Genomic DNA, 25994 nt, shown 5'->3' with positions numbered 1-25994 from the left:
TATACAGGGATAGAGAAGAGGTACTGTGCAGTGTGTATACAGTGCTAGAGAAGTGGTACTGTGCAGTGTATACAGGGATAGAGAAGTGGTACTGTGCAGTGTCTGTATACAGGGTAAGAGAAGTGGTACTGTGCAGTGTATACAGGGATAGATAAGTGGTACTGTGCAGTGTCTGTATACAGGGGTAGAGAAGTGGTACTGTGCAGTGTATACAGGGGTAGAGAAGTGGTACTGTGCAGTGTGTATACAGGGATAGAGAAGTGGTACTGTGCAGCGTGTATACAGGGATAGAGAAGTGGTACTGTTCAGGGTGTATACAGGGGTAGAGAAGTGGTACTGTGCAGTGTGTACAGGGATAGAGAAGTGGTACTGTTCAGCGTGTATACAGGGGTAGAGAAGTGGTACTGTGCATTGTGTATACATGGATAGAGAAGTGGTACTGTGCAGTGTGTATACAGGGGTAGAGAAGTGGTACTGTACAGTGTATACAGGGGTACTGGCTGACCCCAGAGAGATCAATCAAAACACAGCGGAGACACCATCACGTTTCTCAACGTCAGTGTATCTAGGAACATTGCCCTCTGGGAAACACGTGACGGTGTCTCCGCAGTATTTTTGCATATTTGATTTCCCAGGGGGCAATGTTCCTAGATACACTGACGTTGATAAACACGTGATGGTGTCTCTGTGGTGTTTTGGTTGATCTCCCTGAGGTCAGACAGTGCTCTCTTGCAGGCATTTAGTAGGCTTTGCTCCTACTAGGGCTGGGCGATTAATCAAATTAATTCGATTAATTCGCCCAGAATGTCAGAAGCGATTAGATTTTTTGTGAAAATCGTTTAAATTCGATTTTTCACAAAAAATCATTGGGGGCGGAGCGGTGAGGTGAAAGGTGGGTGGAGCAGTGCAGGGCGGGCTGCGGGGAGAGAGGTGCAAGGCGGTGCGGTGAAGTGCAGGGTGGCCGGGAGGGGCGCAGGTCAGTCGCGGCTCTGCCGTGTAAGAGGCGGGAGGCCGTCGGCGACGCACCTCTCCGGACACTGCGTCCCCAACACTCCCGACACTGTACTGTGCAGGCGGCCTCCAGCCTCTTACACGGCAGAGCCGCAGCTGACCTGCGTCCCTCTCCCCTCCCGACTGCATGTGCAGGTCTCTGGTCTGTGGAGGAGGCCGCAGGGACTGTAGAATAAGGAGATTGCGCCGCTGCGGGTCCTGGAGCTGTACAGCGAGATCGGGGAGTGCAGATCTCGCTGTACAGCTCCAGGACCCGCAGCAACACCATCTCCTTATTCTACAGTCCCTGCGGCCTCCTCCACAGACCGGGGACCTGCACGTGCGGTCGGGAGGGGAGCATTTGTGGGGTGAGGAGGGCTATGTGCAGTTACCCCCAGTCCCCCTCAGTGACCACAAGCTGCCCCAGTCTGACCCAGTCACCCCCAGCTGCCCCTGAATTCCTCAGCTTCCCCAGCTGCCCCTTACTCTCTGAGCTTCCCCAGTCACCCCCAGTCACCCTCAGCTGCCCCAGTCCCCCTCACTCACCCCCAGTCTGCCCCAGTCCCCCTCAGGCACCTCCAGCTGCCCCAGTCCCCCTCAGCTGCCCCAGTCCCCCTCAGTCACCTCCAGCTTCCCCTGACTCCCTCAGCTGCCCCAGTCCCTTTCAGTCCCCCTCAGTCACCCCCAGCTGCCCCTGACTCCCTCAGTCCCCCCCAGTCCCCCTGACTCTCTCAGCTTCCTCACTCACCCCCAGTCTGCCCCAGTCCCCCTCAGTCACCTCCAGCTGCCTCAGTCCCCCCCCCCAGTCACCCCTAATCTATTCCTGTACTACTACTACCCCCTCATTTGTTCCTGTACTACTACACCCCTTATCCACTATCCCTCCACTTCTACACCCTACCTAGAAGGAGGCACAAAGAAGATCTCCTATACTATATGGGGCACATATTTGGGAAAACTATTTATCACAGAGGGGGCTTGTCTACTACATGGGGGTACAGGGGGAGGACTGCTACACTGGGAAGCAATACAGTTGTCTCAAACGTCATTAAAATAGTATCTGACGCTGCAAGGAGAAAAATGTTCTGTATATTTAGCAAAAAGAAAAAAAATTGAGAATTGTCCAAAAAATTTTAAAAATCGAGATTTTATTTTTTGGCCATATCGCCCAGCCCTAGGCTGTGGTCACATACAGTATAGACCTTAGTCTTGTTTCTTTTTTTTTTTTCTTTTTAATTCTTTATTTGTACCAAGACATAGAGCAGTGTACAGTATAGGCCCACAACAGCCGACATTTTACAACTTATAAAGATCAGGTATGAACAATCAGACAATCTGTCTTAAATACAAGAAAAATTTGCTGAGGACTGTGTATCTTCGCGGCGGGGAGGGCCCACCGACCCCGCTCAAGTCCTGTTTTTACTAATATATAGGGGTAAAGAACAGTAGTTAGACCCTAGAACGGGACAGATAGAAGAAGACAGAGCGACAGAGGGGAAGGGGCCGGGTGGTTATAGGAATCAGAGGGGGGGGGAGGGGGGATAGGGAGAGGCAGGGGGACATCGTCCAAGCCCCCCGTACCAACCATGCCATGGAAAGATCATAGAGCGTGTTCAGTAAACGGTTCTCAAGAGGCTTCTATATTCGTCTGTTTCTTGGAAATCCATCCATGGGAGTCAGGTGGTATAGAATTTCTTATTTTTGGATTGTATGCTGGAGGTGAGATCCTCCATATACATCAGATCATTAATTTTGGAGAGCCACAAGGATAATGCCGGAGGCTCTTGTTTTTTCCAGCACATTGGAATGCATGCTCGTGCTGCCATCACCAGGAAGCTAAGAAGGGAGTGCTTGTAGATCCTCTGGGACATTTCACAGTGATGGAGAAGGAACAGAACCGGACCCATGGGCATCGAGAGGCCTGTGACTAGTGTAATAACCCGTTGGACTTCGGACCAGAAATGAGTAAGACGGGAGCACTCCCAAAACACGTGCAGAAACGTTCCCTCCTGGTTCCCACACCTCCAACAGGTGGGATCAACCTGAGGAATCAGAGCGTGGAGCTTGGTTGGTACCCTGTACCACCTTGCGAGTATTTTATAACCTGCCTCTTGAAGTCTGGAGCTGATGGACGACCCGAGCGCCAAGCGGTAAATCCTAACTCTCTGTTCCTCTGTCAGAGTTAGTCTTAAGTCGGTCTCCCACTTAAGCATGAAAGTAGGTGGTGGCTCTTCAGGGGTGGTCAATTGCACGTGGTACGTCAGTGATAAGGTATGGCGTATAGGTTCCGTTTCCGAACACAGCTGCTCGAATGTCGTGAGCGTGTGCTGGAAGGAATGTGGGTCAGGTAAGGAGGCAAGAAAGTGCCGGAGTTGGGATACTCTCCATGGGCCTAGTGGGCTGGGATCAGTCAGGTCAGACAGTGCTATGGTTGTTAACCAGGCTTTGTCTTGAAGAAAGTGTTGTGCTCTGAATTTGCCGTGGGCGATCCATTGTCTAAAAATTTTGTCCGTCACACTAGGTGTGAACTCCGGGTGGCCCAGAACAAGAGACATTGGTGAGTTGAGCGGGGCAAAGTGTTGGCGAATCACCTTCTCCGAACAGGCAGCTAGCGTGGGCCCTATGGTGGGATGGTATTTGATATCACTCAAGTGGGCTAAAGGAACCCAGGCCAACCCCTGTACTGGGACTACTGTGTAAGATTGTTCGATAGCTACCCACTGTTTCCTCTCACTATTCCTGCACCAGTCCACTACGTGTGTAAGGTGGGTTGCTAGGTGGTATTTTTTAAGGTCCGGAAGCCCAATCCCTCCCAAGTCTTTGGGTCTCGTGAGCAGGGCTTTCCGAATACGTGCCGGCCTGTTCCCCCAGACGAATCGTGTTTGAATTGAGGACATTGAACGGAAAAACGCCACTGGTAAACGAATCGGCAGACACTGAAAAAAGAAAAGGATCCTGGGTAGGATGTTCATTTTATAAATAGCGCAGCGGCCGAACCATGTATGCAGACCCTTGACCCATCTCTCGCAGTCGGCCTTGACACTATTTAGCAGGGGAACGTAGTTATGCTGATAAAGAGTGCTGAGATCTGAGGCTAGATGTATCCCCAGATATTTTATGATGATTTAGATGATTTTGTAACATAGATTTTAAAGTTAGACAATCTAGCATAAGTTGCGAATTCTGACATTAGGTTTGGGAGGGCAATTCGCGGGTTGGTAATGAAGAACAACAAGTCGTCTGCATAGGCTGCGGTCTTGTATGCAGTTCTGTGGGCTTGCTGACCTTCAATATTGGGGTTGTTTCTAATATAACAAAGGAAAGGTTCTAGAGTTAAAATAAAAATTAGAGGGGACAAGGGACACCCCTGCCGCGTGCCATAATATATTCGAAAGCTATCAGAGAGAATGCCATTTACTCGTACCTGGGCGGAAGGGGAGGCATATAGGGACAGTACCCAAGTTAGAAAGGCAGGCCCAACTCCCAAAGATTTCAATGTTTCCTCCATGAAGGTCCAATTAACCCGATCGAAGGCCTTCTCGGCATCTGTAGATAGTAACATAAGAGGGGAAGCCGATAAATAAGCCTTATGGATCAGGTTATTGGCCTTCATGGTGTTGTCGCGTGCCTATCTGCCGGGCATAAAGCCCGCTTGATCAGGGTGTACAATAGCGGGCAATATATTCACTAACCTAGAGGCTAGGATTTTAGCGAACAATTTGAGGTCAACGTTTAGTAAGGAGATGGGTCTGTAATTGGAGCAATGCGCACTGTCCCTGCCCGGTTTTGGGATAACTGTTATGTGAGCTCTCGTGGCGTCTGGCGGCAGAGGTGTCCCCTGAGATAGGGAGTTAAATGCAGAAAGGAAATGGGGACTAAGAATATCTAAGAAAGATTTATAGTATTGGAGGCTATACCTGTCTGGTCCGGGTGCCTTTACTGTTTGGGACTGCTTAATTGCTGATGCCAGTTCACCAGCAGTGATAGGGGTTTCTAGGCTGTCCATCTCTTCAGTTGTTATAGAGGGCATGCCAGATTGAGAGATGTACGTACGGATCTTGTCTCTAAATGTGGGGTCTAGAGTGGCTGGGTTTTCTTTATCAGCAGAATACAATTTAGTGTAAAATTGTCTAAAAACCTCTGCAATGTCCGCCGTTCTGTGAGCTCGGGTCCGTTCTCTATAAGGATAGACAGTACATATGATTGTTGCCACTGTTCCCGAAGTGCCCTTGCTAGCGTCCTTCCGCACTTGTTTCCATGCTCGTAGAAGTGTCGCCTGCATTTAGCTAGCTGTGTTTTTGCCGACTGCGTGAGATGGGTCCTAAGCAAGTCCCGACCCTGCAACAGAGCTGTCCGATTGTCTTCCGACGGAGTCATTTTGTGACGACTTTGTAAGCACTGAAGCTCCCGTAAAAGACGGAGCGTTTTAGCGGAATGTTCTTTTTTAAGTCTCATGCTGTGCTTGACCAGTATGCCGCGGGCTACACACTTGTGTGCCTCCCACACTATACCCGGGGAAATGTCAGCTGTCGCATTTGTAGTGAAGTATTCTTCAAGTGATCTTTTAAGGTCTGCCTGGACCACCACGTCCGTTAGCAGGGACGTATTAAGCGTCCACCGCCATTGTTTGGGAATGGCTTGGTAGTGAGATTTTGATTGTGACCATAGCATGATCGGAGAAGGTGATGTTCCCTATGTCCGCCGCCGTGAGTAGATGAAGGTCTCTATGCCTGAGGAGGAGGTAGTCTAGTCTGGAATACATGTCTCACTGGAGAGTAAAACGAAAAATCTCTGTCTCGTGGATGGAGAATTCACCACGTGTCTACTAGTTGGTGTTCTCGGAGTAGTGCATTAAATTTCCTAACTGTTCCCACTGGTAGGTGTGAAGTACCCGAGGAGGTGTCTATCTTGGGGCCTATGGCTACATTAAGGTCTCCCCCAAAAACCACCGTCGGCAAATTCGTCCATCAGTTCCAAGCACCATTGGAGTGCAGTGGTCTGCCCCGTGTTTGGAAGATACGCCACTATCAGTGTGTGCATTGTGGATGCAATTTTACCCTTCACCATCAGCAGTCTGCCTTCTCCATCACTGCGAACGTCCACGAACTCCCACGGCAAGTAAGGATAGTAAGATGCTCACGCCCCTGGCCTTGGTATCATCTGTGAAGCTGTGGTAAACATGAGGAAACCACCTGTTAGAGAGGTTAAACAAAGCTGAGGGTGTTATATGCGTTTCCTGGAGGAAGGCAGCGTCAACACGTTGTGCTTTCAGAAAATTCAACAGGATAGACCTCTTACCTGGATCAAGGAGTTACATGGTGGATAGGTAGCCTCGAAACAACGTCCGACTGCAATGGAGGGGGTAGGGGAGAGGATGGGGGGGGGAGAGTGGGTAGAAGAAAGGAGGAGGAAAGTAGAAACGAGAAGAGGAAACACTAGGAAGAAGAGTTGAGCAAAGAAAAGAGGTGAGAAATTGACAAAAACTGAGAAAGGTAGTAGCACCAAGGTGCACGTAGGTCCAACCGGCCTACACTAGGAATAAGTAAAGGAGGATGTAGAAAACCGTGGGAGAGGTTTTCCACCACAACAGCATATACAAATTTCAAACATCATGAAAACAAGTGGGTCTCTGGAGACCCCTAATACAGCGTTATTATCTATAAAGAGGAGGGAGGAGGAGGGTTAGTAGAAGATAATAGCATAGAGCGAACATTCAACCCTTTTCCATATTCCGTTGAGTAAGGCACAGTAACCAGCAATTATCCCAAGAACGAACTACAGCGGTAAAAGGGAGGGGAGTAGCTTGCTTAGGTTAGTGAACGCAATAGCCAGAACTAGACTGACTGTGAGGCTATCAACAAGAGGTATAACTAACGCTAACTTATGGAAACCAGAATGTCTTCCTGCAGTGCCTCAGGTTAGTATGATAAACAGAACATGAACCTGCGAGGGGAGGGGAGAGCAGGCGCCGCCAGGGCTATAGCAAAGGTGAGAAGAGCCCGCCCTTGTGGAGAGTAGCTAAGAGAGTCCCTAAGAATCTAGGTTGTAACAAGTCTCAGTGTAGCTTGGCCTCTCCTGCAGTCAGAGGTTCATGGGAGGGAAAGTCATTAAGCCATCCTAGGAAATTCCCTGGAAAGGTCAATCAGGGGCTCCACATTAGCTGGCCGTGGGTCTGGGCTGCGGGGGCGTCTAGTAGAAGGACGTCTTCTTCTGGGGAGTCCAGACGGTTGGTCTTGGCGGCCCAATGCAAGCCAATCCGGTAAGGGGAACTCTGGGATGTTCAGAAACGCGAACAGCTCACTTAGTTCATCTGGGTGGCGCAAGATAAAAGTGGCCGAGTCTTTTCTAATGATGACATGGAAAGGGTGGCCCCACCTGTATGAAGCGCCAGTAGGGGTTGTAGTAGCCTGCGCATGTATAACGTGCGGGATGAGATGTCAGGATACAGGTGGACTTCCGTGCCCTCAAACATCCCTTGGGCACTATCCCGTACAGCTCTAAGAACCAGTTCCTTGTCAGTAAAATAGTGAAGTCGACATAGCACATCTCTTGGAGCCTCACTGTTGTTCTGAGACATTCTGGTCACCCGGTGAACTCGGTCGATCACAAAAGTGGCCTCTGCAGGTCCGTCCGTAAGTTGGTTAAAGAGGCCCATCACTCTATCAGGCAAGTTATCAGCCCCATTTATTTCAGGCAAACCCTTGATACGAATATTGTTTCTCCTGCCTCTGTTCTGGTCATCAAGATGCAGGGTCAAGGATTGCAAATGGCGGCGGTTAGCAGAGGCTTCCTGCTCTAGTTGTTGTACACGGGCAGACAGTGTAGCAGTGGCAGACTCATTATGTGATGTTCTAGTGGAGAGCTGCTCAATTTCCTCTCTCACCCCCTCTATGGCTTGTTGCTGGGCAGATTCAATCCTCTGGATAACACTGTCCAGGTATTGCTTAGACGGCAGTGCCTGTATCATGTCTCTCAGCATCTGCAGGGAAGATGGCGGCTGTGCGCCTAGGTAGCTGATGGGGGCCTGCACTGAGCCATTAGGACAGGGGGGCAAAGGGTGTAGTCCCGGTCTGCGAGGGAGATGGGGGTCGGGGAAAGGGTGCCCAGAGGCGATCTCTCACCCTGCAATTGCCTGCTGGCAGGAGGCGTAGTGTCCATGCGGTCCGCCTCAGGACTCTGTGTGGGTGCCATGACAGGGAGCCGGCCTTGCTGTGATGAGGCGCTTGGGGAGCGGCGATATCGTTCCCAGCTGCTGCGCAGGGTGAGTGAGCGGGTCGGCCGGGTGGGGAGGCTTGGCGGGGGTCTCCTCCTGCTGCCGGACATTCCAAAGGGGGGTCACAGGGACCAAAAACCGGGCTGAGATATGCGGCTGTGGATGGAGCTCCTCACATGTGCGTCCTCACAGCGCCATGGTTAAGCCACGCCCCCTCTCCTTAGTCTTGTTTCATCCAAAAACCAGGAGTGGGACTGACAGGGCAAAATTATAATGGAAAGATTTGCACAGTTTTGTGTTTTCATCCCACTGCTGGTTATGGTTGAAAAAAAGATGTATGGCAATATTATGTGTGAACACAACCATATACTTCTACATATTAGGGCCTGTTCACATTGTGTTGTGGTGATATTTCATCAGTATACAGTATCAGCATGTCTGCTAAGTGTATCTATTATATACTGTGACTCCTGGCAGGATAGCCAAGTATAATGGACTGAATGGCATCTTCTAGTGACCATTTTTCTTCTATTTTCCAAAAATTACCAATTCTAAAAAGTTTCCGTATGGCGTCCATCAGTGCAGCAGACCTCATTTGTGCAAAAAAAGCGAAGTTTAGGAAATAGATGAAACTTTGTAGACTGCATGAAGTCTATTCATCTCAATGGGCCCAGAAGGGTTGCACCACAGTGTATGTGTGTGTGTATATATATTATATACACACACATACCTTTTGGCAAAGATGACAATGTATAAAGCAGTGGTAGGAAACCTTGGCTCTCTAGCTGTTGCAAAACTACAACTCCCAAGCTTTCATCATCCAGGCATGATAGGAGTTGTAGTTTTGCAACAGCTGGAGAGCCAAGCCCAGGTATAGGGGGAAACCATTGACAAACGCGGATATAGCAGTTAATAACCTTGTTAGACCTGCTTAGTTCCTATCATGCATGGACAGCCAAAGCGTGCATGATGGGAATTGTAGTTTTGCAGCAGCTGGAGGCTCGAAGGTTCCTCATCCCTGGTTTAGACAGATCCTTTAGCTTCTTAGTAATGGCTGCCCCATTCAGATGATCTGTTCCCCCTTTACAGGCCTTTAATTCCCTCACTGACACATTGCATCATTTTATATATATAAATTTTTTACTAATATGATAAATTTGACGAAGTTCGTCTCATATTAGTTTTCGCCGTATCTGTCGCCAAACCAGATTAAATGTGTCTGGCGCTCCGGCGGGCAGGTGACAGGTTTGCTAGTTGTCTGTGTCTGTGTCTGTGTCCATCTCTGTGTCCGTGTCTTCGTCCAGTGCCTGGTCATGTGCAGACATGGGGTCTTCTACAAATTCCCTCTCTTGCTGTTCTTCAGAGGTTGGAGCCCTTCGGTAACAGTGGTTTGGGGGTATGGGTCGGAAGTGCACCATCTTATTGAAGCTCACACGTTTAGATGATTTTTTGGGAGCTTTGTCTCTTTTTCTGGTGCCAATGGGAGATGGTGCCTTGAGCGCTGACTTCTTTGGCCTTGATGGTTCAGGCACTTGCTTCTACAGGCTCATCAGCTGCTCTTGCAGGCTCTGGGATGTCTGGCAGCGGCAATGGTTGGGCAAGCCATGCAGCCAGGACTACTACTGCAAAGATTGGTGATATGAGTAGTCCAAATATTGCTCCACTGATAACCCGGTCACGTAGGGTCACTATATAGCCTGATGGGACCACGGGTAGTTGGGGCTCCTGTAATAGAAAGAAACAGAGTCAGTATGAAGCCATGAGAGCAGTCCCAGCTTCCATTGTCAGAACAGGAGGGGGTCATGTCTGACTGCAGATTGCTTCCTATAATACAAGATGGCGTCACTTACCCCAAACACTATAGCCGATATCCATGTATAAATCTTCTTTATAATAGTCGGCTTCTCTCGGGGGCCAGTGGATTTCGATGGATTATTCTGTAAGATGCAAAAAATGAAAACTATTACAAGGGTTCAAAGATAATATAATTTGCATAGAAAGTATTATAAAGGGAACCAGATGCATCTAACATAAGATGTACACATTGTATATACAGTATGAGCTCCACTTACTCCAATACAGTGCTCCCGGGTCCGTCTATGAGCAGGTGGGACAGGAACGGACAGGACGTTATTTATCCAGGATAAGAATTCCTGAAAGACAAAAAATAATAATATAATAACATCTGATACATACAGGGAATAGTTATGGCTTCATTTTATCATTAATGGTGGATGATGATGATGATTTTCAAGCATAGTTCTTGGAGACTTACCTCAACCATAGTGGGAGGTGGTGGTGGGGGTTTCTCTACAGGACGGTCATAGGACAAGATGCTTTTAATCCAGCCCTAAAAGACAAGAAATAATAATAGTCTGATATCCAAGACAAGAGACTAATAATAAATAAACGGAATAATTATGGCCGAATCTTATCATAGAGGATAATAAGAATATCGACAATAACAGTAATATCCATCATCCTGTATTTCATGGATTGCACTTGGACACTTACCTCAAACATAGTAGGTGATGGTGGTGGTTTTTCCATTGTTCTCTCATAGGACAGGATGGTGTTTATCCAAGATGAGAAGTCGCACTGTGTATTGTGGATCAGATCCATAAATACAAGAAGAAAGATAAACCTCATTGTTTCCAATGAGGGGTGTCTCCTATCACCAAGAAAGGCAAAACAGAGACAAGCTATAGGTGGCCGGAGGCCCCTTATATACCCGCTGGTGGTCACATGGAAACGTTCCGAAGCCCATGTGACATCACTAGGACATTATGACATCATCACCACAAGCAGCATCTATACTGTACTGCTTGTTATTGACATGTGACACATATAGGGATTGTCTATGTTGCTATGTTGTTCCCAATATGTAAATACAATGGTTTGTACCCCGGCCGTTATTTTGTGAGATTCCTCCAGTGATGGATGGAGCCATCAGACTCCTGACCCACCAATAGACGGCCGGGTGACTGCGCTGACAGGAGGAGCAGATGAGACGGACAGCTCCACCTCTGATGTAATGGCGGCTATTGTCACCAATGCAGCAGCCGGTGGGACCGGGAACCGATCACTGAATAGATCCCAGGGCCGTCTCTGTATTTTACCAATTTTTATGGCAAATATTCATCACCATTAGCCATCACCTAATGGAATTCCAGATGTAAAGAATAAAGCGAATTTAAAAAAAAAAAAAGTATAAGATAAGAATACATAGACACTGACATAGAATACATTTCCCTGTGTACTTCATAGTACAGCTAATATCAGATATATCCGGGACAATCAATAAAATATGTTCTATAAAGTCAGAATAACAGCTTAACATAAAGCAGAAAGGGGCTTCTCCCATGTTCATCCCCAAATAAGAATTTATATAAAGTAAAGATCCCACCACCTCAGCCCCTGATCACTGGTCACCATTCAGTATAGAAATACATACTGCAAACTCCAGCAATCCCATAAAAAAATAAATAAAATAAAATGCACAAAAGGGCCCACCGCCCACAGATCCCCTGCCGATTATTTGTAGGTCAGTTCTGGGGAGCCTGAGGTCCCTGAGTCCACAATGGCGTATAAACGTGCACAAGGAACAAATCATCATGAATTGATACATATGAAAAGATCGAGACAGGATGATATGAAGGTAAGGTTCATTACCCAGTACCACTCTAGATGGAATGGAATGAGAGAAAGAATGGCAAAATTTTGGCCTATTTTGTTAACAGATCCCATTCTGGAGAAATATTTGACACCACAACCAGCAATAACAGCAAGAAGGGGAAAAAACCTAAAAGATATACTGGTTCATAGCCACTATAGACCGTCAAAACCAGGTGAGATCTTTGGTTCTAGAGGTCCAAAGTGGGGCTGTACCCCATGTGGCAAATGTGTTGCGTGCCCCAATATAATGAGATCAGATGACTTTGTGGACTCCACAGGAGAAAGGACATATAAGATTGTGCAGACAATATCGTGCAACACAAGAGGAGTAGTCTACTATGCGAGCTGCTCGTGTCCCAAGATATACATTGGTATGACAACCCGTGAACTTAAAGTGAGGGTACGCGAACACGTAAGGGACATTTTAGCTGCAGAAAATGAAGAATTGGTGGATCTGTTAAAACCAGTGGCAAGACACTTTAAATTACATCATAATTGTGACCCGACTTTGTTTCAAGTAAAGGGAATTGATCGCATTGTTAATGATATACGTGGAGGCGACATCACTAAGAGGCTTGGACAATGTGAGAGTAAATGGATATGGAAACTAAAGACACTACAGCCCCAAGGTTTAAATGAGGTGATGAGCTTTGCGCCATTTCTCTGAGCACTACATGACCTTTCAGCAGGTTCTTTTTAAGTGTTTTTATGTGTGTGTTTTTATTGGTTTTTAACATTGTGTTTTTCATTTATTATAGTAACTATGATGGTATACATTATTTGTGGATCATGGACTGGTTTGATGCGTTGAGGATGTCTGACAATGAAGATGGATGTGACAGGTTGAAAACGAGGAGAAGAATCAGAAATATATGTGACTTGGATATATATATATTTTTTGAAAGAAAAAGTCTTTATAAAGGAATTTTTTATTAGGGTATACTGTAAGGCTTTCACTGTATAGTTGTCACTATAGACACACAATCTTTTTGCACATTTTTTGCACTGCAGCACTTTTTTGTGTACTTTGTTTGCATTTGCACACTTTATGGATTGACTGTTTTTTCACATCACTGTGGGTCATTTTAATCAATTTTAAAAAAAAATTTTTTCATGCATTTCATATCACAATAGTGGAAGTTATTCCTGTTGGTATAATTTAGCTTCACTGTATATAATATTTTCTCTATTAGATTATTTATATTGAACCATATTATATGTAGTTTTATGGTCATGGATTGATCTGTGCCATATTTAATATCTTATAACACTTTAGCACTGTTTTGTATTATATATGCACTTTATTTATTTATATACAACAAATATAATCTTATTCATCTTATATATTTATATATTTATACCCTTAATGATTATGCCAGAGTTCTTGTGGATTCTCTGATTGTGATTGTTCCCTTTGTTTACGCTATTGCGGCGCTATATCCATCTCAGCACTGTCTGCCTTTCTTCTAGTCTTTTGGATCACACCAGTGGTAGTGCGCATGCGGCGTGCTGAATGGGACTGATCTCTCGGGGTGGGCGTCTCTACTGGGGGCGCTGTCGTGGGGAGGGCGGGCCACGGTGACGTTTTTTGCCGTGGCCGGCCTTCCCCCTGGCGCGCGCTTCTGGTGACGTCACATCCGGAGGGACGATCCCGGACCGCACACGGCATGACGCCAATTAGTAACCACAGGTGCGTTTATATGTCACATGTTGATGATGGTCCAGTATATAACTCCTGTCCTGCTGCTATGACGTCACCCCCTGATGAAGGAGACGAAACGTACGTCGGGGTTTGGCGGCATCCAGGACGAGCAGTAGTACTGCATGATGGGTATGCTCTGCACCTTGCGTTATTTATTTATTTAGCACCAGTCACTTTAGTGTAGATTATTATATACATACTCTATGTATGAGTTTATACACTGACAAAAATACGTATTCATGCATTTTTCTATGGTGACCTGTGCGATGATTCTTTCACTAAGTCATAGCATTGTGCAGCCTTTATCATGAGGTTACCCCCACTGCTCTGCCTGGTTTGTTGTCTTCCATGTGTGATTTTCTGACTTGTCTACTGCAATTTTATTGTCATATATGATTATAATTAATAAAGGTATGGTTTATCATATAAGTATTTAGCTTATTTTTGATTCATTTAATACACAAAGAGTCTCTTTTCGTTTGGTGGATAACTAAGATAAGAATACATAGACACTGACATAGAATACATTTCCCTGTGTACTTCATAGTACAGCTAATATCAGATATATCCGGGACAATCAATAAAATATGTTCTATAAAGTCAGAATAACAGCTTAACATAAAGCAGAAAGGGGCTTCTCCCATGTTCATCCCAAAATAAGAATTTATATAAAGTAAAGATCCCACCACCTCAGCCCCTGATCACTGGTCACCATTCAGTATAGAAATACATACTGCAAACTCCAGCAATCCCATAAAAAAATAAATAAAATAAAATGCACAAAAGGGCCCACCGCCCACAGATCCCCTGCCGATTATTTGTAGGTCAGTTCTGGGGAGCCTGAGGTCCCTGAGTCCACAATGGCGCTGTAGTGCTTGAACGACATCACTTATAGCAAGTGGGTGTAGTTTAAAATCTGATTTATTCAGTATCACGGTCACAACGTGTTTCGGGGTGCCAGGACCTAGTGTCACACCATCCTGTACACTTGAGAAAGGGGTCCTGGCACCCCGAAATGTGTTGTGGCAATAGTGATACTGAATATATTGGATTTTGAACTACACCCACTTGCTATAAGTGATGTCCATCAAGCACCACAGCGCCATTGTGGACTCTGCATAGGAACTTGTGGTCCGCACTACAGGCTCCTCAGCAATGAACTAGATATTACATCCCTGTGCCCAACCCGTCGGCTTGGGTGTCAGACGCCTCAGATAGTCTGGCTGCTTTAGTGCCACACATGTGGATATAGATGTTGTGCTCTTAAGGCCCTATTACACTGGCCGACAGTGGGGAGCAAACAAGCCCTGTCAGCGCTCATTTGCTCCTCGTTCCCTGCTCGCTGCCGCCGCTATTCCACGCTGCAGCAGTGAGCTGGTGAGTCCGGGGAGCTGCGGGGGGGCTGCCTGGGTGATCGCTGATTGTCCGGGCAGCCCATAGGATATAGCGGCGGTCTGCTGCCACCACTCCTACTCCACGGAGCAGCGGCAGCAGATCGTTGCTATATAAGTAGCTTCTTTCAACATGTTGAAAGACAAACGACTTCGACGATCAGCCGACATGAACGATGTCGGCTGATCGTTGCCCCCTATTCCACAGAACAATTATGGGCCGAATACACCTTTCTACGCTGCTCCCAGCCCCAGATTCAAACTTTTACTAATGATCCCAGTTTCAAATCATGGCACCTAGCCGGAAAACTACGTCTCAGTATCAACTGCTGGGTACCTGCGCCTGTGTTATAGTATCTTCCCACCACTGGCTCCAGCTGCTTCTGCTTTGCACAGTATGATACAGTATGTACCTATCTACATCAGGCATATCAGACTCTTGCCCGCAGAGCAGAATTTCCTACAGCCGGCCCTCTAATGATCTCTGTGGCTTCTAGGCCTTCCATGGCTGCCTCCAGCAGGATGTGCTAATAGAGTGCCGAGATAATGGATGAGTGCAGTACTGCATTGTTCCCTATGAGCAATTAAGTTATTGCTAATAGAAGTCTTCTGGAGGAGGGGGGGCAAAAGTGTTTAAAAAAATGTATGTATGTATGGATATGTAATATATATATTCCAATTGCCCCAGTTTAAAATACACAATGTAAAAGAATTTCCCAAAATGTTAAATTCCTGCATTCCTGATCTTGCACGGCTTTCTGGAAGTTCTCCTTCTCTCTAATCGGCATCATAGTGCTCAGTGTCAGGAGACTCTAAGGCAGGGATTGGGAGCCTTCAGCCCTCCAGCTGTTGCAAAACTACAATTCCCATCATGCCTGGACAGTAAAAGGTTAGCTTTGTCTGTCCATGCATGATGAGAATTGTAGTTTTGCAACAGCTGGAGGGCCGGAGGTTCCCCATCCCTGCTCTAAGGCTACGTTCACATGTCTGTAGCTGTCTGCAATTGCACAGACCCATTTATAGGTGACAGGTTGTCATCAGTATTATTTGCAGATCACAGCCCCAGCCTGGACCCATGACGCCTATGGGTGTGTATATGGGGCCATAGAAATTAATAGGCTTGTAATCTGTCCATAATTTCAGACAGAAAATACGAATGTGTGAATGTATCCTGACATGTCACTTTGTAAGGGTGGGTTCACACTATGGAATCCGCGCGGATAAGTCCTGGCAGATTCTGTCGCTCGTACCCACTCACTCCTGCACGCGTCCCCACCCGTGCGATAGACTCCATTCTATGGCCGGGCCGATTTCGCTGTCCACCGAAAGAAGTGACATGACAGTTCTTTTGGCAGAAGACTGAATCCGCCCTGCTATAAAATGGTGTCTATGGCACGGACAGAAACGAACGCGGCCGTTAGCGATGGAGTCCGTGCGGATTCCATAGTATGAACCCACCCTCACAAACATGGCAGACGCTGGTAAGCTTTGCCTCCCTTAAAGCGACTTTGTACCCACAATCTGACCCCCCCAAACCACTTGTACCTTTGGATAGCTGCTTTTAATCCAAGATCTGTCTAGGGGTCCGTTTGGCAGGTGATGCAGTTATTGTCCTAAAAAACAACTTTTAAACTGGCAGCCCCGTGCCCAACGGCTGTGGCCTAGATTGTGTATGCATTAGGGTGGCACAACCTCTCTGTCCCTGCTCCCCGCCCTCCTCATCATTAGGAATGCTCCAGGCAGATTGTCTCCTATTCATCAGCTGTTTCAGCATGGCACATGGGCTGAATTGTTAAGGCACCTGTGCAATGTTTAGACAGGAGAAAATGTTCCAGTGGCATTCCTAATGATGAAGAGGGTGGGGAGGAGGGGTGGAGGGGTGGTGCAAAGTTAGGCCACAGATATTCTAGGCCACGGCCGTTGGGCACGGGGCTGCAAGTTTAAAAGTTGTTTTTTAGGACAATAATTGCATCACCTGTCGAACGGACCCCAGTACAGATCTTCGATTAAAAGCAGCTATACGAAGGTACAAGTGGTTTGGGGGGGTCAGATTGTGGGTACAGAGTCACTTTAAATTATCCAGTGTTACAAAAACATGGCCACTTTCTTTCAAAGACAGCACCGCTCTTGTCTTCAGTTTGGGTGCAGGTTTTGCAACTCGGTTCCATATGAAGTGAATAGAGCTTAATTGCAAACCACAGCAGTGGTGCTGTCTCTGGGCGGGTTCAGACTACGGAATTCTTGCAGATAAATTCCGCGGAATTCCGTCGCCTGTACGCGCTCACGGCCGCTTGCCTTTCCGCCGGCTCCATAGACACCATTCCATGGGCCGGCTGATTCCACATTCGGATTCAGCCGGCTGAATGCGGATTCAGCCGGCCCATAGAATGGTGTCTATAGAGCCGTCAGAAAGGCGCGCGGCAGTGAGCGCGTACAGGCGACGGAATTCCGCAGAATTTATCTGTGAGAATTCCGTAGTCTGAACCCACCCTCTGGAAGAAAGTGCCCATGTTTTTGTAACCCTGAATAACCCCTTTTAGCTTTACTCCACCTTGTCCTCCACCTTCCTATCCTTGTCATGCCATAGCAGTTTATCATATCACTGGTGCACAAGGCCAGGAGACACACGCCGCTCTCACAACGGCCCATACCTCAATAAATATCAAGGTTGGCCCACAACTTAGGCGTTATTCACCCGCTCTGTAAAGTTGTCCGTTTTTTCTGATCTGTAATCACAGTTCAACTTAGAGCACATTGATGTATATTGGGCTATTCACACAGTCCGTGTTCATTTTTATCCGTAATACGTTCTGTAAAACGTGATTGCATGATTGTGATTGCGATACGGATCACCAATAGAAGTCTATAGGATCTGTGTTTTTTACGGATGTCATGGATGTCACATCCGTGATGTCTGTAAAAAACACGGATCAAATATATGCAAACTTTTACTATTCACATTTTACGGAAACGGTTGCAATACAGATGCAAATACGGATGAATTTATACGGACCATGGAGTAAAAATAGCGAGAGTATTTGTGGTCCAGAAAAATTACTGAACGTTTGAATGAGGCCTTAGTCTAATTTTTTAATTTTGAACCAATGTGTATCTGAGTTTGGGCCTGATGTAGAAGAACATATATAATCACAGATAGTTACAATGATTTATTAGCCGTCTACAATTCTCTGTATGTCTATAATCACTGTAATATATACATAGTCAGAGAAGACACCTCGCTGTGATATTATAACCAGATATTTACCCCATTAGTTTTGAAGCCTCTGTGGCAACTAGGCCCATAAAGATGTGAAGGGAAAAGAGGAGAGCGGCTTGTGACTCCAAGGGGTCTGGGGGCCATTCTCGATCCTGGATTCTGCAGTTCTTAGTAAACTACTAGTCAGTCAGTATACAGACAGACAGTTATAGGCTATGGTAGGGCTGGGCGATTAATCAAATTAATTCGATTAATTTGCCCAGAATGTCAGAATTAATAAAATTTTTTGTGAAAATCGTAAATTCGATTGTCACAAAAAATCATTGGGGGCAGAGCGGTGAGGTGAAAGGCGGGCGGAGCGGTGCAGGGCGGGCTGCGGGGAGAGAGGTGCAGGGCGGCCGGGTTAGGGGAGAGGGACGCAGGTCAGCCGCTGCTCTGCCATGTAAGAGGCGGGAGTCCGTCGCTGCATCTCTCCGGGCCGCCCGCCCGACACTGTACTGCGCCGGTGGCCTCCAGCCTCTTACACGGCAGAGCCACGGCTGACCTGCATCCCTCTCCCCTCTGGGGAGTGCAGATCCCGCTGTACAGCTCCAGGACCCACAGCAACACTATATCCTTATTCTACAGTCCCTGCGGCCTCCTCCACAGACCGGGGACCTGCACAAGCGGTCGGGAGGGGAGCATTTGTGCCAGGGTGAGGAGGGCTATGTGCAGTGACCCCCAGCTGCCCCAGTCCCCCTCAGTCACCCATCAGTCAACCCCAGCTGCCCCTGACTCCCTCAGCTTCCCCAGTCCCCCTCACTCACCCCCAGTCTGCCCCAGTCCCCCTCAGTGACCTCCAGCTGCCTCAGTCCCCCCCCCAGTCACCCCTAATCTATTCCTGTACTACTACCCCCTCATCTGTTCCTGTACTACTACACCCCTTATCCACTATCCCTCCACTTCTACACCCTACCTAGAAGGAGGCACAAAGAAGATCTCCTATACTATATGGGGCACATATTTGGGAAAACTACTTATCACAGAGGGGGCTTGTCTACTACATGGGGCACAGGGGGAGCTCTGTTACACTGGGAAGCAATACAGTTGTCTCAAACATCACTAAAAAAAGTATCTGACGCTGCAAGGACAAAAATTTGCTGTATATTTAGTAAAAAGAAAAAAATTGAGAATCGTCCAACATTATTTTAAAAATCAAGATTTTATTTTTTTGGCAATATCGCCCAGCCCTAGCTCCTACTAGCCAGAATCCTATTTCTTCCCGGAGGAAGATCTGGCTGCTCACTGACATTGAGAAACATGATGGTGTCCCTGCAGTAGTTTTGCATATTTATATACAATAATAGAGAAGTGGTACTGTGCATTGTCTGTATACAGGGTAGAAAAGTGGTACTGTGCAGTGTGTATACAGGGATAGAGAAGTGGTACTGTGCAGTGTGTATACAGGGGTAGAGAAGTACTGTGCAGTGTCTGTATACAGGAGTAGAGAAGTACTGTGCAATGTCTATACAGGGGTAGAGAAGGGGTACTCTGCAATGTCTGTATACAGGGATAGAGAAGTGGTACTGTGCAGTGTGTATACAGATACCTAACATAGTGCCCTCCCCTCGCAGACCACCGGACCACCCACACCAAGCATGACCTCTGGGTGTTCCACATTTCCTGCACCTTCTGTAGCGCATTGTTAATAATATTCAGTCCGGTATCCGACAGATGTTTGTTACCCACCTCCACCATCTCCTCTGCGCAACGTAGACCACATCACCATCCAGAAGACTAAGGTCTTATTCACACGCTCTGCATTTCGCACAGAACACGGACGCGGAAAAACACACACACACACACACACACACACCCCCGCCCGGTAGCGCTGCCGCTATACAGCATCTTCTGCAGGAAGATCACAGACCCGACTCCTGCACCAGCAACATCATAGCGAGGTTGAGCAATTGCACACTTAGATTATCAGTGACTGGGGCGGTGTCCAGTCCCAGTCAATGATTGGCTGAGCGGGCAATCACTCAGCCGGGGGTGTGGACGTTGCAGCTAGCAGAGCTAGAGTTAAAGCGAATGTACCATCAGGTACATTCGCTTTAACATGACCCAGGGATAGATCGGTGCCGGCGCAGGGAAGCCGGTGCCGCGGTCCATTTTTTTGAACCGTGGCCCAGTTTCAGTGTATGGCGCCGTTCTATCCATGGGTACCAGGTCAGGGCTGAAGCACTGGAGGCGGGCTGGGTTACCCCCAGTGGGAGGAATCCCCCGCCCCTCTATGACGCGGCTCCGTTAGAATCAATGGACTGCGGCATCGGCTCTTTGTGCCGGCGCCGATCTATCCATGGGTTATGATGCTACATTCGCTTTAAATTGCTTGTTATTTTCACTCCCACCATTGCCTGCCTGCATATTTCATAGTTGGTAGGACTTCTCCTTTAATAAGTTTGGGCCACTGTTTCCACCTTGATGCCCATTTGTATGCCAACTACTGGGTACTTTTGGCTGTTTTCAACTGCGTCCGCATTAGCTGTTCTGACCGGAGGAGACTGGAAATCCCAAACAGGAGATATTCATTTTATTTAAATAATGCCAACATATTCCGCTTTACAATTCTGAGGGAACATACATAGACAAATACATGTAACCACCAAGTAGGAGCCCTGCTCACAAGAGCTTACAATCTACGAGATGGGAATACCCCTTTAAATAAATAAAGCCTTTTGACAAAAATGATCAAAATGTGTTTGCTGCTGCTCTGCACAGGTCCTGATATGGACAGAGATGTCAGCAGAGAGCACTGTGTCACACTGGAGAGAATACACCACTTCCTACAGGACATACAGCAGCTGATAAGTGCTGGAAGACTGGAGATTTTTTAATAGAAGTAAATTACAAATCTATATAACTTTCTGAAACCAGCTGATTTGAAAGAAAAAGGTTTTTGCCAGAGTACCCCTTTAAAGGATCAGTCCACAGATACCACTCATTCTAGAATCTATTCTTTACTTGCATAAAGACTTGAACAAAGTCTGACCAAAGACTGAACATGTAAGATCACCCTTATACTTTTCATTAAGCAGTCGATGGAATTATAATGGAGCTCTATGGAACCTCTGGTAATCGCAGTACTGTAAGTCCCATAGGGCTCAATTATAATTCCGTCAACTGCTACTTTAGTAGTGAGAGCGGAGATAAAGAGGCTGCTGCACATGTCTACCCCTTTATTTTAACTATTGGCTGGGATCTCGGCACCCAGACCCCAATTAATACAAACCTCTGACATGTCTGAAGTTTGTTTAAATGATAGGTACCCTTTAAAACATTGTGGGACAGGAAACAAACTGTTCAGTACGGGTATCAGAATATGTTAGTAGAAATTAGTGAATCATTGAGCACACTCAGGTCTGTCTGAACCTGCAGCATTTGATTATCGGTGGCTGAAGAAGTTGGATGCCGCCCTAGGGAGGCCTGGAAAATGTGAATACAGCCTATGGCAGTATCCATGTTTTCCAGGCAGTCTTAGGGCCCTATTACACGGGACGATTATCGTGCGAAAAAAACGTTATATCGTTCGAATTTAAACAATAATCATTCTGTGTAATTGCAGGCAACGATCAAAAAATTGTTCGTGTGTCGTTGATTTAGATCTGAATCTAAAATCATCGCTAATCGTTCGCTGTAATTCCACATTTGTTCGCTGAAGTTCCGCATTTGTTCAGTGCAATAGCACATTGTTCATTGTTTTGCTGGGATCAGATGGAGTAAACGATCATAGTAACAATTGCAATAACGACCGTAACTAACGACCATCGTTCTGTGTAATATGGCGAACGATTTCAAGTTAACAATAAACAATTTAGTTTGCGATCGTTTATCGTTAATTGTTAATTGTTAAAAATCAGGTAATTGCAGGCAATGATCGAAAAATCCCTTGTGTGTCGTTAATCGTTGATTTAGATCTGAATCTAAAACCATCGTTAATCATTGGCTGCAATTCCACATGCGTTCGCTCAAGTACCAATTGCACATTGTTCATTGTTTTGCTAGGATCAGATGGAGTAAATGATCATAGTAACGATCGCGATCAAAGTAACGATGGTAACTAACGACTATCGTTCTGTGTAATATGGTGAACAATTTCAGGTTAATGATAAACAATCTCGTTTGCGATTGTTTATCATTAGTCGTTTATCGTTAAAATCACTCTGTGTAATAGAACCCTTAGGGTGGTATTACACGGGCCGAGCAGGGCCCGATAATACCTGTAAACGAGCAGCGATCTGCTAGATCGTTGCTCGTTTACTGGCTTTATTACACGGCCCGATAATCGTTTGACAAGAGCTGCAAGGACATCGTTACCGATGTCCTTGCAGCCCTTGCTAAACTGGCATACATTACCCATCCACGTTCCAGGGCTGCTCCTGCCGTCCGCTTCTCCCGGGGTCCCGCGCGCTCTCTAGCTTCACAGCGGCCTGTCAGCTGGTAGGCCGCTCAGCCAATCACAGGCCGGGACCGCAGCGGCCTGTGATTGGCTGAGCGGCCTATCAGCTGACAGGCCGCTGTGAAGCTTGAGCGCGCGCGGGACCCGGGAGAAGCGGACGGCAGGAGCAGCCCTGGAACGTGGATGGGTAATGTATATCGTTAGTCGCCGGCCACGCACCGCTATTACATGCAGCGGTGCGCGGTCGGCGCCCGACAAAAATAGGGTCTAAACTATATCAACGATCAGCCGATGATCATTGTCATCGGCTGATCGTTGCATTTATTACACGGAGCGATAATCGGCCGAATCGGGCCAATTCGGCCTATTATCGTTCCGTGTAATAGTGCCCTTAGGCTTGCATCCAACCTTTTCAGCCACCAGTACTCAAATGCTGCGGAAGTACCCGCGCATGCTGTATATATTAGCTATCAGCATATAATACATCCATCACACTTAAATAGCAGCATAAATAGAAGAGAGCAGCTGAGCGTCCGTGAAAGGACTTGGTCCAAAAATTCAGTCTTGTTACTGTCACATGCCTGCCCAGACAGATTCACATTCGTTGTCAGATGCTTCCATAAAAAAAACAATACATTATTCAGCAGGCTAAGCGTGCTTCCTTCACATTAGATAATGGCCGACCAGAAAGTGTTCTTGTTTGGTGGATGAGATTAGAATCTGGTAGATATGACAGACACATTTATTTGGCGGTCTTCTGTACGTTGCTGGGTTGGGAAATTGTATTTATCAAACTCCTCTCTTATCTGCAACCAAGATTTCCCTTTTGTTTCAGGTAGGTAAAAGTACAGAAATGTCCCACAGATGGCGGTGATGAGGAGGAAGATGAGGAAACAGAACTGCTCCATGGCGGCCTGAAACAATACACAGAAGAGTATTTCAGGTTTTATGTAAGAAAGGGGTTAACTTCTCACAACATGTGCATCTTAAAGAGACTCTGTCAGCAGGTTTAGGCTGTCCCATCTCAGGGTAGTATAAACTAGTGACAGAAAAGCTGAACAGAATGATGTATCACTTACATTGTTCTGTGCAGCTGATCCAAAGATATCCTCCTGAATAACATGGACAAAAAGTAGTCCTCTCCATTATGTGCATGAGCCCAGTAGTCCTCAATATTCATGAGAAGCAGAAAACTCAGCCTACTAGCTGCTGATTGGCAGTTATTTATCCATGCTGTGTATAGGCAGCCAACTGTCAGCAGCTGGAGGGCGGGGTGAGGGTTGTAGCAAGAATCCTATTCTCCTGCATATTAGGAGAACGGCTGAACAGAATGATGTATGTAATACACTGATCTGTTCAACATTTCTGTCACTAGTTTATTCTGTCCTCATTTAAGGCAGCATCAACCTAGTGACAGATTCTCTTTAAAGGGGTACTCCAGCGGGGGGGGGGGGGGGGTCACTTTTTTGCTGGGACCGGGGAGGAGGTGGCTGAGGGAAAAGACATCCACTCACCTCCCCGGTTCCAGCGGCGGGCCCTGCATCGCGGCGCTCTGGTCCCCGGTTCCTGGTGTCTGACGCGGGCCCGAGATGTGACGCTCAGCCAGTCAGTGACAGAGGCGGGATCTGAGCGGACTTGAAACATATCCCGCCTACTTCACTGACTGGCTGAGCAGACCTGAGATGTCACGTCTCGGGCCCGCTTCAGACACCAGGAAGCGGCCGGGCACCGGAGCGCTGCGGTCCCAAAAAAGTGCCCCCCCCGCTGGAGTACCCCTTTAAGCTCACAGACTCATGCACATGGTCATACTTGGGATCCAAACCTCATCACACAGTGGCACATAGGGTATAATACATGTCTATCCTGTATGCACTGTTCGGCATAGTTCTGTGGGTGCTGCATAGACTGAACTTGAATTTTTTGCAACTTTGTAAAATATGCTACATTATCAAATGCCTTCTGCAAAAGTTTCAAATTTTGCTGCATCCTTGTAAAAAAATCATGGTTTTTTTTTTTAAGATTTTGTCTTTCCAATCTGACACAATCTGGGGTTTTCTATGGGGATTTGCTCCTGCTCTGGACAGTTCCTGACATGGACAGAGGTGGCAGCAGAGAGCACTGTGTGTGAGACTGGAAAAAAACACCACTTCCTGCAGGACATACAGCAGCCGATACGTAGTGGAAAACTTGATATTTTTAAATAGAAGACATTTACAAATCTCTATAACTTTTTGGCATCAGCTGAGTTGAAAACTATTTTTTTTTCACCAAAGTACCCCTGTAAAGGTTGAACAAGCATTGAATTAACAGATCAGTCACACCAGGAGAAGGATGACAAACAATTGTCTTGGTTGAAACTTCATTTTATGTTTATAGAGACCTTTATGTCCATCAGTAATCCTTTCTGTAGTTTCAGGTCCAGAACGGATTTAGACCCATTGACTGTAATGGGTGGATTTGGCCGTATTAAAGCTTGGCAGTATTTTTTTTTCCGCACAGATCGCAGCCTTTTTATGGATCTGTAGAAACTACAGTGGTTGTACAGATGTGTAAAAGGGTCCATGCAAATGAATGGGTGCTATACTGCCTGTAATTGTGGACAGTATAATACTGATGTATGAAAGGGACCTTAGTCAGTGCTTGAAAAAAAAGAGAAGAAAAACTGCCTTGGACTCTGCATTGTCCACTGATCTTTCTTACCACCACAAAGGGGAAGATCATTCCAATGATGGTCAGACCCAGCCAATTTATTACTCCCACAATCACCATTGCCGCTCCCCGAGCCTCTTGAGAAAAGATTTCTAGATTGATAGTTATGGTGGACCCACCTGAGGAAACAGAAAAATAGAAGAGTCTGTCCAAATTCAATATACACAGTAGCTGCCCACAAAAAAAAGGTGTAAATGATGAACAGAATAATCAGAGTGCAGGACCAATACTCTCTATTGTGCATAGTCTCACACTATTGTGCATAGTCTCACACACCTGGCTAAGTGTAGTGTGAATCCGAGCCCCGATTCTCATGCTGAAGTGAGATGAATGCTTCACTGCTGCTGACAACCACCTGACATTTAGCTTTGAAATTGCATATGATGTAAATTTGCACCTTTTAATGATTTTTTTGCACTCTTTTGAATGATGCTTTTTTGCATTTTATTTTTTTTTTAAGTTTTTATTTTACACATCATCTAGTTTAAGTTGTTATATGCTGCCATCTAGTGGTGTTCTTAGAAAGCGTTTATATAGTTAACATTGCCCCATAGGTTCACATTACAGACAGTTGTTTAAAAGGAAGGTGCACGTCAACAAGCCCTCTATTAATACTTGTTTTTGCTGGTGGTGAGTTGATTTAGAGTCTGGCTTTGAGT

General features: G+C 46.4%; 1 long non-coding RNA gene across 1 annotated transcript; it reads right to left on the bottom strand.

Annotated features, from left to right (window-relative positions):
• Positions 1-10058: 10058 nt before the first annotated feature.
• On the bottom strand, positions 10059-10555 carry LOC138786979 (uncharacterized). The gene is made up of 3 exons (XR_011362271.1): positions 10479-10555; positions 10276-10356; positions 10059-10140 (listed from the first exon to the last, which is right to left on the bottom strand). It is a non-coding gene; the product is annotated as an uncharacterized lncRNA (long non-coding RNA).
• Positions 10556-25994: the final 15439 nt, after the last annotated feature.

The sequence above is a fragment of the Dendropsophus ebraccatus genome, chromosome 3 (genome assembly GCF_027789765.1).
Source record: "Dendropsophus ebraccatus isolate aDenEbr1 chromosome 3, aDenEbr1.pat, whole genome shotgun sequence".
NCBI lineage: Eukaryota > Metazoa > Chordata > Amphibia > Anura > Hylidae > Dendropsophus > Dendropsophus ebraccatus.
Note: the sequence above shows the minus strand (reverse complement) of the source record. Positions and strands in the feature narration are given on the sequence as shown.